Below are 12,707 nucleotides of genomic sequence, written 5' to 3'. Positions count from 1 at the left end.
GTCAAACATGAGCCTGATCACGTCACTCCCCCACCAGCCACCACGCTTGGACTTGCATCCAAGTCCCGATGTGGCCGTGTGGGGTCTGGCCCCAGCCTCCCACTGCAGCCTCCCCTGTGTCTCCTTGCTGTCTTCTCTCAGCCTCCAGACTGGTTCCCAAAGCCTCCGTTTCTATTGTTCCCTCTACCTGGCTAACTCCTATGCATCTTCAGGTCTCAGTTTAAGTGTCACTTTCTCAAATTATCCTTTCCTGACCCTCACCTAAAAGAACCCTTCCCATTGGACTATGGTGGTTCCAGGTGCTTTTCCTGAATAGTGCATACACTGGTGTGTTGGACTAGACCATAAGCTCCCCAGGGCAGGGATCATCTCTGTTTTGTAAACCATTGTCTGCCCAGCATGCAGCACTATGTTTGGTACACAGAGGCTCAACAAATATTTACTTAATGAATGAGCAAGTGAAACCTGCCTCATGTCACCTATCATTCATTCTGTAACCCAAAGGTCCCAGTCCTTAGGGACCCGTAGGTGCAAACAAGGTAATATTAACATTGATGCTCAAGTTACAGTAGCTTTCAGCCACCTGCCCTCAAGATCTTCAGTTACTTCCAAGAGTCCAAGAGAAGGAGGCTGGTATCTCTCATGTGTCTAAGCACCAGTCCACTAATGTCTCCTACTCTGGCCATGTTCCATTGTTCCTGAACATGCTCTGCTGACACCGTCTTCCCTGATGCTGCCAGTCCATTGTGCATCACATCTCTATCTTGATGAAATGTCCCAATCCTTCAGGAAACCAGGTCTGTCCTGTAGTTCCCATGGTCAAGGGGTTAGGGAAGAGGATGGGGAGAGAATGGCCTATACCTAGTTCTGAGTAGCCCTTGTCCCTGGGCCCCAGAGAGGCACTCCCTAGGTCAAGGGTCCCCCACAGTTCATGCCCTCCTCACTGGAGCCCTCTTTCCATCACACAGGACAGAGGAAGTCCCTTTCCCCTCATCTCTCTTGTTTGTCTCTCTCCCTGTCAGCCCTTCCTCCTTCAGATGAAAAGATATGCTCTTGTACCTCTTTGTTTGTGCAATAGATACCACCCACAGCACCAGGGGGATACGCACCCTGTTGTACAATCTGGGCTCAGCTGTAATTCATTCATTAAATCAACAACTATTTACAAAGCACTTCACAGAGGCCAGATGCAATGAGCCAGTGGGTCATCCACATTTCTCTACTCTCTCTGCATCTGTGCCACAGTTGCCCCCTCATTTCAAACCTCTCTTCACTCACCCCCAACCTCCCCCCACACACACCGCCTGGAAACTGCAATGCTCTCAGAATCATATCCCAGCCTCCAGGCTGGCCCCTCTTATCCAGTCCACTGACTACCAGAGAGATCTTATTAACATGCAAAGCTGACGACATCAGGCTTCTGTTCAAAAGCCTCCGGGGGCTCCCACTAGCTTTCAGGCTAGAGTTTAAACTCCCAGTCTTGGCACTAATGTCATTTTGCGATCTGACTGCTGCCTGTTTGTTCAGCCGCAATGCCCATCTCCCCCCAGCATGAGTCATGTTGTTTCAGAGCTCTGAGTCCTTCCACTAGGTTCTTTCTGCCTGGAATGCCTTTCCTCCACTTTTTTGTCTAGATCAGTGCTGTCCAATAGCACATTCTGGGACAGTGATAGGGAAGTTCTCAATCTGCTCTGTCCAATATAGGAGCCTCCAGCCACTCATAGCCACAACTTGCAATGTGGCTAGTGTGAGTGAGTTAAATAGCGGGATGGGGCAAGTGGCTAACCTTATTGGGCAGTATTGATCCAGACAACAACTAATCACTTTGAAATACTTAGCTCAGGGCTCAAGTTCTCCACTGGGAAAGCCATTCCAACTTCCTGGCTACCGTAGATGCCCCTTCTTCATGTTCCTGTTGCATCCTTGTTTTGCTTCCATCCCTATATTCAGAACTCTGTATTATGGTCAGTGATTCATTGAGCCTGTCTCTGCCATGGGACTGAACATTTTTGAGTGCATAGTTCACACAATAAATGGCTGATGCATGTATGCATCAGTGTACTGGTAAATATTTAAATGCCCTCTGAAGGAAAGCCCTGATTCGTTACATTTGCCAATTCTGTGGTATAAATATTCCTACCATGCATCAAGAGAATGAGAAGATAAGCCACAGAAGGGGAAAAGATATTTGCAAAAAGCCTATCTGATAAAGAACTGTTGTCCAAAATAAAGCAAAGAATTCTTAAAACCCAATAATAAGAAAACGAGCAACCCAACTGAAAAATGAGCAAAAGGCCTGCCTATTGAACAAGCCCCAAAAGACACCTCATTGAACAAGATAGAAGATCACAAGTAAGCACATGAAAAGATCCTCAACATTACATGTCATTAGGGAAATGCAAATTAAAACAATGAGATACCATTACACAGCTCTTAGAAAATCCAAGGTCCAAAACACTGACAACACCAAATGTTGGCAAGGATGTGGAGTAGCAGGAATTCTTCACTGCTGGTGGGAATGCAAAATGGTACAGCCCCTTCGGAAGACAGTTTGGCAGTTTCTTACAAAACTAAACATAGTCTTAACATATGATCCAGCAATCATGCTCCTTGGTATTTACCCAAAGGAGCTGAAAACTTCTGTCCACACAAAAACCTGTACATGAATGTTTATGGGTGTTCTATTCATAATTGCCAACACTTGGAAGCAACCAAGGTGTCCTTTAGTAAGTGAGTGGAAAAATAAGCTGTGGTCCAGCCAAACAATGGAATATTCTTCAGTCCTAAAAAGAAATGAGCTCTCAAGCCATGCGAAGACCCATAGAAACCTTTAATGCCTATCACCAAGTGAAAGAAGCCAACCTGCAAAGGCTATATACTGTATGAATCCAACTATATGACATTCTGGAAATAGCAAAACTATTGAGGTGGTAAAAAGACCAGCTGCTGCCAAGGGTGAGGTGGGAGGGAGAGAGGAAGGGGTGGAACACAGTAGATTTTTAGAGCAGTGAAACTATTCTCTGTGATACTATAATGGTGGTCACATGTCATTACACATTTGTCAAAACCCACAGAGTGTACAAAACCAAGAGTGAACCCTGAGGTAAGCTATAGGCATTGGGCGATAATGACATGTTGATGTAGGTTCACCAAGTGTAACAAAGGCACTGCTCAGATGGGGGATATTGATAATGGCGGAGGCTGTGCATGCATGGGAACAAGGAGTATAAGTTTTGCAACCCTCCCCCAAAAAAATTAAGTTTATTAAAAAAAAAACACCCTCCCACCATGGCTGATTTCAAGCCACCAACATGACATCAGTGAACTGATGTGGGGAAGAGATGTGTGTACAATCGACTCTCACAAGCAGGGAGGAACCAGCCTTGGCACAAATACATGAATGAATAAGTGAAGGAAGAAAGGAAGGAAGGATAGAAGGAAGGGAGAGAGGGAAGGAGGGAAGTCTACAGTCTGCAAGAAGCTGGTCCTACAGCTACAAATCCAATTTCGGTTCCAACCTAGGAGACAAAGGACCAAAGAGTCATATCTTTGACTTATTCAGGAAGAGGGACACTTGTCTCCTTTTGGTCTTTTACTTCTAATACCAAGCCTTGTCCAGGCATCTACTGAGAGCCCTGCTCAGACTAGTGGAAAGTGAGTGAGCCTGAGGCCATTAAAGTAAGAGTATCCATCAGGAGGATGAAACCCTGACCCAAAGTATCTTGAGCAACAAGAGGTTTATGATATTGCATATAAGAGGGCCAGAGATAGAGCAGTTCCTGGGCTTGCTGAGTTCAGTGATTCAACAACACAATCCTCTGAACATCAGTGGTGTCTCTTAGTGGCCATTGCAGTACCAGACATCCAGTGCAGACTAACAATGTCCAGTAAAGAAGAGGCACATTCTGAGGCACCTGGGTGGCTCAGTCAGTTGAGCGTCTGACTTGGATTCAGGACATGATCTCGGGATTCTGGGATAGAGCCCGGTCTGCTTTTCCTTCTCCCTCTGTCCTTCCCCCCTTACTCATGCTCGCTTGCTCTCTCTCTCTCTCAAATGAATAAATAAAGCCTTTAAAAAGAAAAAAAAAAAAGAGGCACATTATCTGCCAATTTTTTTTGTAACAGAGGAGCCTGAGTGGCTCAGTGGGTTATGTGTCTGACTCTTGGTTTTGGCTAACATCATGATTTTAGGGGTTATGGGACTGAACCCCACATTGGGCTCCACTGGGGAGTCTGCCTGTCCCTCTCCCTCTGCTCCTTCCCCCACTTGTGCTCTCTCTCTCTCTCTCAAATAAATAAATAAAATAATTTAAATATACAAATAAATAAATTGGTGAGAAAAACCTTTCCCAGAAGCCATACAGTAGTAGCCATTCCCTTGGATCCCATTGACATGACTAGATCACACGCCATTCCTAAACTAGCCATTTCCAAGAGAATGAGACCACCATGACTGGCTTAAACCAATTGATGGGACTCTATAGGAGGCAGAACCTGAGAACCCAGGCAGAGCCCTGCCCTAAAGGAGGAATTAGGTGGGGTAGGGTGACAGTGGGCAATGGCTATCAAGACCCAATCTACAGGAAATGTTAGAAGAAGATGCACACATTTTATGATCAGGCCATTCCATAAACATTTCTTGAGAAAGGTAAGGAACAAGAAGGCAGTGTGAGGCAGCATAGCTCCCTAGCTTTTCCCTCAGACTCACATGCACACACACACACACACACACACACACATACACACACACATTCTCTCTTCCATCAGGCCTCTATGGTGGATTCCCACATGCAAATTAAGACAGCGTGTCAGTGGGGACAGTTTCCATGCTATGCACAGAAACCAGAACTGTACATAGTGAGGCCTTGTGTCTACTGTGAAGACCGAGGCCCCAGCCAGCCAGCTCTGCACCATAGTCCCGCAATAGCACTGATCCTGGCATGAGACTCTCCTACACGGGTGCTTCCGGGTATGGCTCTATCCAGGGTCATTTGTGGCCATGTTCTGACGTGGGCAATCCCATTTCAACAGGACTGAATCCCCAGGGTGGGCAGCACATGGTGCCTCCCTCCCCCTGCTCTGACCTGGTTATGGGGAGTTGCTAGGTAACTGCTACGCAGCCTCTGCTTCCCACTCTGGAGGAGGCTTGGTTACCATAGCAAGTCCAGATGAGGTGGGGGATGCAGGGGAAAGGGAGCACTGGCTGGGGGCTCCATAGCCTGGACTCCGTCCTCGTTTGCTCAGGGCCACTGGAGCTTCAGGAAGTCTCTTCGCCCTTCTGTGCCTCATTTTCCTTGTCAGTAAAATAAAGTGCACTAAACCACTGATGCATGCAGATGGCATATACTAAATAAACACAGATCATCAGACTCCTCTTAGGTAAGAATGACTCAAGATGAGTGTAGGAAAGGAATGGATTGAGTTGTGTTTAAAATAAAATGGAGAAACTAGCAAGCCAGCGTCTCTGGCAGGACACATAAAAGTTACAGATTCTCCCTACCGTTGACAGAAATTTAGCTTCTGGAATTGATACTCATGAATCCCTGGGGACTCCCTGGGTCCTTTACTGAACCTAGACTTCCTAAGGAAGTCTCCTTAGGGGTGTGCTGCCTTAGGGTACCCGGTTTGCTAAAGGGATTACCCATTTCTGGGCTCTGCGGCCCTTCTGTCCTCACTGGATCCATGTCACAGGCCCAGCTTGCTGGGGCCAACTCCTGACTTGTGGGGCTCTGTACAAGTTTCTAGGATTGGCTCCTTGATCCTACCCTTGATCTTAGCCAGTCTCTTCCTTCATTCCTGCAGTGAGATGCCTCGCCAGGCCTGTCTGCCCCAGCCAGCTCCTCCCTTCCCCTTCTCATCCTGGCTAGTCCCCTTCCAGAATCCAGACCCCTGCTGCTGGGATCTCCTAGCACTTGTTGCCATCCTGCCTGTCTACCTGCCCGAACCTCCCAATACTGGGCTGCTGCTCCCTTCCCCCACTCCGCTCACCAACACTCCATTGGCCTCATGCCGGGGTCCCTGATGCTGCTGGCTCATAGCACCAGCACCATCTGATGCCCACTGTCACCGGGGGCCCCTGTAATCCCAGAAGAGAAGCTGGACCCCACTCATCTGCCTTCCCCAACTTCCTCCTTGGATGCTGCCTTCAGTTTTAAGTCTTGGCTGCTCCTTATTCTTCCTCTGCCATATACACGTGGCCAACAGGGTTATATCTGAGTGTGGCTCAGGACACTGGAGCCATATCCACTCCTACTCCACAGTTGAGTTTCCCCATTCCTGGTCAAGAGCAGAAAGGGGAATTCACACCTTGTACAGAGGGTATGAGAACCAGTAGGAGGTGTTACACGGCCAGCGGCTTTTCAGTTGCCAGCTGTGATCTGGGGCACTCTAGAAACTCCTAGTCCTGTAGAGAAAGCCCATCTTTGAATTATGCGCCCCAGAGCCCCCTCCTTTCTAGCTGTCCCCTGCTTCCTCTGCAAGCAATGTGGAAAGAGTGGAGGAAGCACTCTGCCACTGACTCTGTGAGCCTGGACAAGTTACTTGACCTCTCTGAGCTACTCTAGAGAACCAGAGACAATAACACAAAGTGGTCGTGAGAAGTAAACAGAATCATAGGAATTGTTTGGTGAGCCCCAGCAAAGAGAGGGCGGTCCCACTACACCTTCCACTGTAGCAGAAACAGCCTTCTGCACCCCACCTCACCCTCCTCGACGTGTTGTTGCAAAGGTCTCCTCTTCTTAGAAACCTGCCTGTCCTGTACTCAGCCCTCGGCAGGGTAAGTCTCTCTGCACCTATCACACTGATAAACCTGCTGAGGTAGTAAATCCCCTCCCTGGGCCTCACCCACCCCCTTCCAGAGGACAGCTGCCCTGTAACAGTGGCCTGCAAGGGACAAAGTGCTGAGGGTGTTGGCCAAATAAAGGAGTGATTCTTCTTCTTTTAATATTTTACTTATTGATGAGAGACACAGAGAGAGAGCCAGAGACACAGGCAGAGGGAGAGGAAGGCTCCCCGAGGGGAGCCTGATGTGGAACTCGATCCCAGGACCCCAGGATCACACCCTGAGCCAAAGGCAGACGCTCAACCACTGAGCCACCCAGGTGCCCCTAAAGGAGTGATTCTTGAGGGAGAATGACAGGCTGGTCCTGGAGCTGCCATTACTTCCTCTGGCTGGCCTGCCTACCTCCAGGCTCTCCGCTACTTTTTATATCACTCCACCCAGATAGGGCATTATCTCTACTAAAAACATTCCCCCCACTATCCCGGGCTTGAGATTTACGCTGCCTTCCAGAGCTGGGGGGTGAGGGAGAGGCAGGACCTCTGGGCTACTCTCTGCCCTGAACTGCACCCTACATATTCCTCCTCTGGTGACTGGGCATATCAGTCCTCCACCTGCAGTGCCCCTTCCTCTCTATTGCCCTCTGTCTACATCCTAGCCAGCCTGCAAGGCTGGGGGAAATGCCACCTCCTTCACGAAGTCCTCCTTGATCCCACCCTCAGAGAGCACTTCTCCCTCTGTGGGACTGTCTCCTGCCACTGCTCTTCTGACCTCGCCCTAGAGGGATCGGTGGGCAAAGGGCCTAGTCCCTAAAGACAGAGATGAACAAATACTAAATATTCCAACCCAGGTCCCTTGGTTGGGGTCAGAGCTGTTTTAAAATTTGCCTAAAAATGTTTCAGACACACCCCAGTTCGCAGCACTGCTAGCTCTTGGGAGGAGGAGGCGGTTCTCTTTGCCCTGGGGGGATGAAGATTGCTCAAGCTGCACACACTGCCTGCATACCAGGGCACACGGCTCCCGGAACTCTGTGCAAGAAAGAAGTGAGAGATAACCCCATCCCTTCCCGTGACTTCCTTCTCAACACCTCCCCAGTCCCAGAACTGGAGCAGCCGGCTTTCTCAAACACTGCATGTTGTCAGAGCACACCAGCACACCAGCCTCTGGCCGTCCCTGCTGGGACATCCTGCCATTTCCCAGCTCACACACCATCCGTGGCTCCCAACTGCCAACAGTACTAAGTTCAAACTCACCCTGGAATTCAGAGATTCAAGAACTTTCATGCAGCAACGTCTATTTCTGGCCTATTCCCTCTCCCTGTCCTTCCCCTCACCCCTGAAACATCCACATGTATATACTCACATATGTGTAGTCACCTACGCATGTGACTGTACACACATATATACCTGTACACGTGTATACACATACCCACATGTACACACAAACACAAGACAAAAATACACTTACACACACACACACTTACACAACAAATCTAACATGTCAGTTTAGCCTGTATTTGCCTTGATCATTACATTCATTCGTTCATTCACCGGTTCCACATTCCCTCGGAGCCAGGTCCCCACCAGAGCTGGCATGCAAATGTGAAGGGCACAATTTCCCTCTTTCCCCCAGGAGTGGTTTCTGCCTCCAATGCTCCCTTACCACCCCAGCTCGAGGTCCACCTCTCTGGAAAAGCCTTCTTAAGTTCTCAGCCCCAGAGTAACTATCTCCGCATGTGAGTTCTTATAGCAGCACCATGTAAAAGAACTCTCTGTGACATTAGAAATGTTCTGTATCTGCACCATCCAGTGTGTAGCCATTGGCCCCATTGGTTATTGAGCACTTTGAATGCAGTCACTGTGACTGAGGAACCGCATTTCATACTTTTAATTTATTTTTTATAAGATTTTTTTAAAGTAGGCTCCACGCCCAATGTGTGGCTTGAACCCATGACCCCGAGACCAAGAGTCACATGCTCTACCAACTGAGCCAACCAGGCACCCTGAATTGCTTACTTTTATTTAATTTTGGCTAATTTGCACTTATTTATTTATTTTTAAAGATTTTATTTATTTATTCATGAGAGACAGAGAGAGAGGCAGAGACACAGGCAGAGGGAGAAACAGGCTCCATGCAGGGAGCCCAATGTGGGACTTGATCCCAAGACCCCGGGATCACACCCTGAGCCAAAGGCAGATGCTCAACCACTGAGCCACCCAGGTGCCTCAAGTCCCCAAAATTTTACAACAGGCGTTCCTGACACAAATTCCTACAGAGGAGAAAAAGTCAGCCCTGGGAATCGTAGCTGATATATCATGAGGTCGGCTATTTTGGGACTCGAACTACACAGGAGGGCCTGGGAAATAGATGTGCAGGGAGATGAACACAGCTGCAATTAGCATTAACTACAAGGTGTCGCATCTTTACTGCACACACAGCAGGCAGCACGCCACGGGGTGGGGAAGGTGAACAGGAGCCAAGGTCCCAGGTGGCAGGGGGCAGCAACTGCCAGAGGAGGAGACACCATTTCTTAGGAAAGCACAGTCACCTTGGGCAAAGTGGCTTCTGAAGTTGGAAATGCAAGCACAGTAGGCTCCACCTAGCTCAGGGAAACTCCAAACCAGGACTGGAGGGACTGGTCTGGGGCCAAAGGCTTCCAATCCTAGGGTGTCACCACCTCATGGAATGTCCCCAGATGCAAAGTCGATAGAGCCTGTGCCCAAAAGGAATAGATTTCCCGGTGGGTAAGCCTTTTTTAAAAAACTCAGTGATAATGCACAGTGTTTAGCTGTGTGGGAGGGTGGAAGCCCAGGTGGGGGGTCAGGATGCATGGACAGGTGCCCCAGCATTTCTACTTGCCAGCTGATAACCTGGAGCTGGTCCTCCCCGTCCCCTGCAGTCTCAGTTTATTCATCTTTTTTTTTTTTTTTTAAGATTTTATTTATTTATTCATGAGAGACACGGAGAGAGAGAGACAGAGAGAGAGAGGCAGAGACACAGGCAGAGGGAGAAGCAGGTTCCATGCAGGGAGCCCGACGTGGGACTCGATCCCAGGTTTCCAGGATCAGGCCCTGGGCCAAAGGCAGCGCTAAACCACTGAGCCACCGGGCTGCCCAAGTTTATTCATCTTTAACCCCTCCCTGTAATCCCCTTTAGAGTCTACTTCACCAGATTAGGGGCAGATCAAATTGGATAATTTTATGTTAAAATGCCTCCGTAGCCTGCAACCTCTCTGAGAACGCTAATGCCATCACTTACCCCTGCTTTGTAGAGACAGCTGTGGGTATCTGACTCCCAGCTAAACTGAGGCAGCCACCAGGGCAGCTAGCTATCATGTCGGATTCCTCTTTTTTATTCGCAGTGGCAAGCATGTTATCTAGTACACATTAACTGCTCAAAAATGTTAGCTGAGGGATCCCTGGGTGGCGCAGCGGTTTGGCGCCTGCCTTTGGCCCAGGGCGCGATCCTGGAGACCCGGGATCGAATCCCACATCAGGCTCCCGGTGCATGGAGCCTGCTTCTTCCTCCGCCTGTGTCTCTGCCTCTCTCTCTCTCTCTGTGACTGACTATCATAAATAAAATAAAATAAAATAAAATAAAATCTTTAAAAAAAAAAATGTTAGCTGAATAAATAAGTCCTTGGTACCCAAAGGGGAATATTACAAAAACACCACAGTGTGTTTCCTATCGGTTACATCTAGGAGGGATCTTTTCCAATGTCAACTGTTACTAAAATACTCTACTCTGATTCTAACCTTCTGTCCAATTCCAACTTATGTCACACAACATTTGTGCTTCTTTGAGAGCAAAAACCATGTCTTAATCACTGCACTTCAGTGTGAGCTCCACATGAGCAAGGACTGGTTTTGTTCAGAGCTGAACTGCTGCACCTAGAGTAGAGCCTTGTGCTTTAGTAAAGCTCAATAAGGATTTGTAACGGAATGGTGTCTAACCCAGAACACCATGCTAGGCATTCAGCGAATGAATTCAGCTGAATAAAGAAATTAGTAAGCAAGGGGAGCACTGTCTCTTACTAATGTCACTTCCTAACATTCTCAACTGAGGCAGTATAGCGAGGTGGGTGGGTAGGCAAGCTCTGGAGTCAGATGATCTGGGTTTAAATCCTGACTCTCCTAATCATTAGCTGGGTGATCTAGAATAAACTACTGAACCTCTCTGTGCTTCGGTTTTCTTACCTATAAAATGGGGATGATAATAATTTTTAAAATAGGATTACACGAATTCATTTGAAGGATCCATAAAATAATTAGCACAGTGCCAGGCACATAGTAATTACTGTTATTTTTTTAATGAACATATCAGCCTCTTAATAACCTTCTGTGCCTCCCCTTTAGCTACAGGATAAGATCTAAAATCAAGGTCCTGTGATGGCTGGGTGGCTCAGCGGTTGAGCATCTGCCTTTGGCTCAGGGCGTGATCCTGGGGTCCCAGGATCGAGTCCCACAAGTCCCACATTGGGCTCCCTGAGGAGTGCCTGCTTCTCCCTCTGCCTATGTCTCTGCCTCTCTCTCTCTCTCTGTGTTTCTCATGAATAAATAAATAAGATCTTTAAAAATAAGTAAATAAAATCAAGGTCCCCACAATTTGGCCCCAATGTCCCTCTCTTCCAGTCTCATCTTCCTACGCTTTAACACTGATGACCCTTTACTGGCTTTTCCGCTAGGCCAGACACTCCACTAAGCAGTATATATCTATTCACTTACTTACCTTTTCACAAGCCCTGTAAGGTAGGACTTTTTACTGCACACATTTCACTGAAGATGCGACCAAGGCCCAGAAAAGGGAAGTAACTTTCCCAGGGATACACAGCTTATCCCTAGAAAGTGAGATTCATCCCAGGACTCCCTGACATGAAAATTCACTCTCTTATTCACTGGCCTCTTGAAATCCTTGCTAGGCAAAGTGCGGTCTATAGGCCAGTGCTACCAGCCGTTTCCGGCCTCACCTCAGACCTACTGAAACAGAATCCGCATTTTCACAAGATCCTCCAGGCGATTTCTATGCACAGGAAAGTGTTGGAAGCAATGTTGTAAGCCACTTTCTACCAGTCAGACACAAAACTGATTAAATCAAATACCACATCTCAGCTAATCCCCACAACAATCTGGGAGGTATTAGGAAATCACCATTGTTATCCCGTTTTGCAGATGAGGACACTAAGGCTCTGAGAGCTAATGATCTTGACCTGAAGCCACATGTGCCCGATCCCAGCATGACGCTCTGGCTATCTCCCTCTGCCCGGAGGGTCTTCATTTGCTCTTTCCCCTTGAAATCTTCTCATCCTTTAGGCTCCACTCAAAATCCCCTCCTGCTGGGTAAGCCTCTCTTATCCACATCGCATTGGACAGATTCTTCCCTCACAATCCCCACAGCTCCCTGCGCATACTTTTCTCTTGGCCCTATTTCATTTTGTTTTAAAGAACTATGTACTAAGTGCCTACTGCATGCCAGGCACATAGTAGGCATTGAGTAAATGTTTGCTTCCAAAGCACTGCTGCTTGAGTTTATCAGAGCACTTTTGTTACACCTGTGTTATCCCTCCACCTCCTGGAGTTCCTCTACGCTCCCAGGGCATAGTCTAGCATCTCTTAGGGCCTCAAAATCTTTAGGAAGTGAACTAAGTGGTCTTCATTGTAAAGATGAAATTTGCCTAAAGATGAGTAAAATGTTTGCCAGAAGTGAGGCCTTGCAATTCCTAAGGGTGCCAAGGTGATAGGCATTTCTCTGCCCACCACCACTGATCTTTGGGCTGCTGACACTGGTGCCAGAAGCAACTGCTGTCACAAGAGTCACAGATATTTGAAAATCTAACCCTCTTTTTTTCCCCCCCACACTGTCAAAGGAAGGCCCAGAAACAGGCAACTTCTTCAAATTCCCTGCAGTTTAGAATCAGGTCCCCAGTAACCTT

Source organism: Vulpes lagopus, chromosome 5 (genome assembly GCF_018345385.1).
Source record: "Vulpes lagopus strain Blue_001 chromosome 5, ASM1834538v1, whole genome shotgun sequence".
Lineage (NCBI taxonomy): Eukaryota > Metazoa > Chordata > Mammalia > Carnivora > Canidae > Vulpes > Vulpes lagopus.
Note: the sequence above shows the minus strand (reverse complement) of the source record.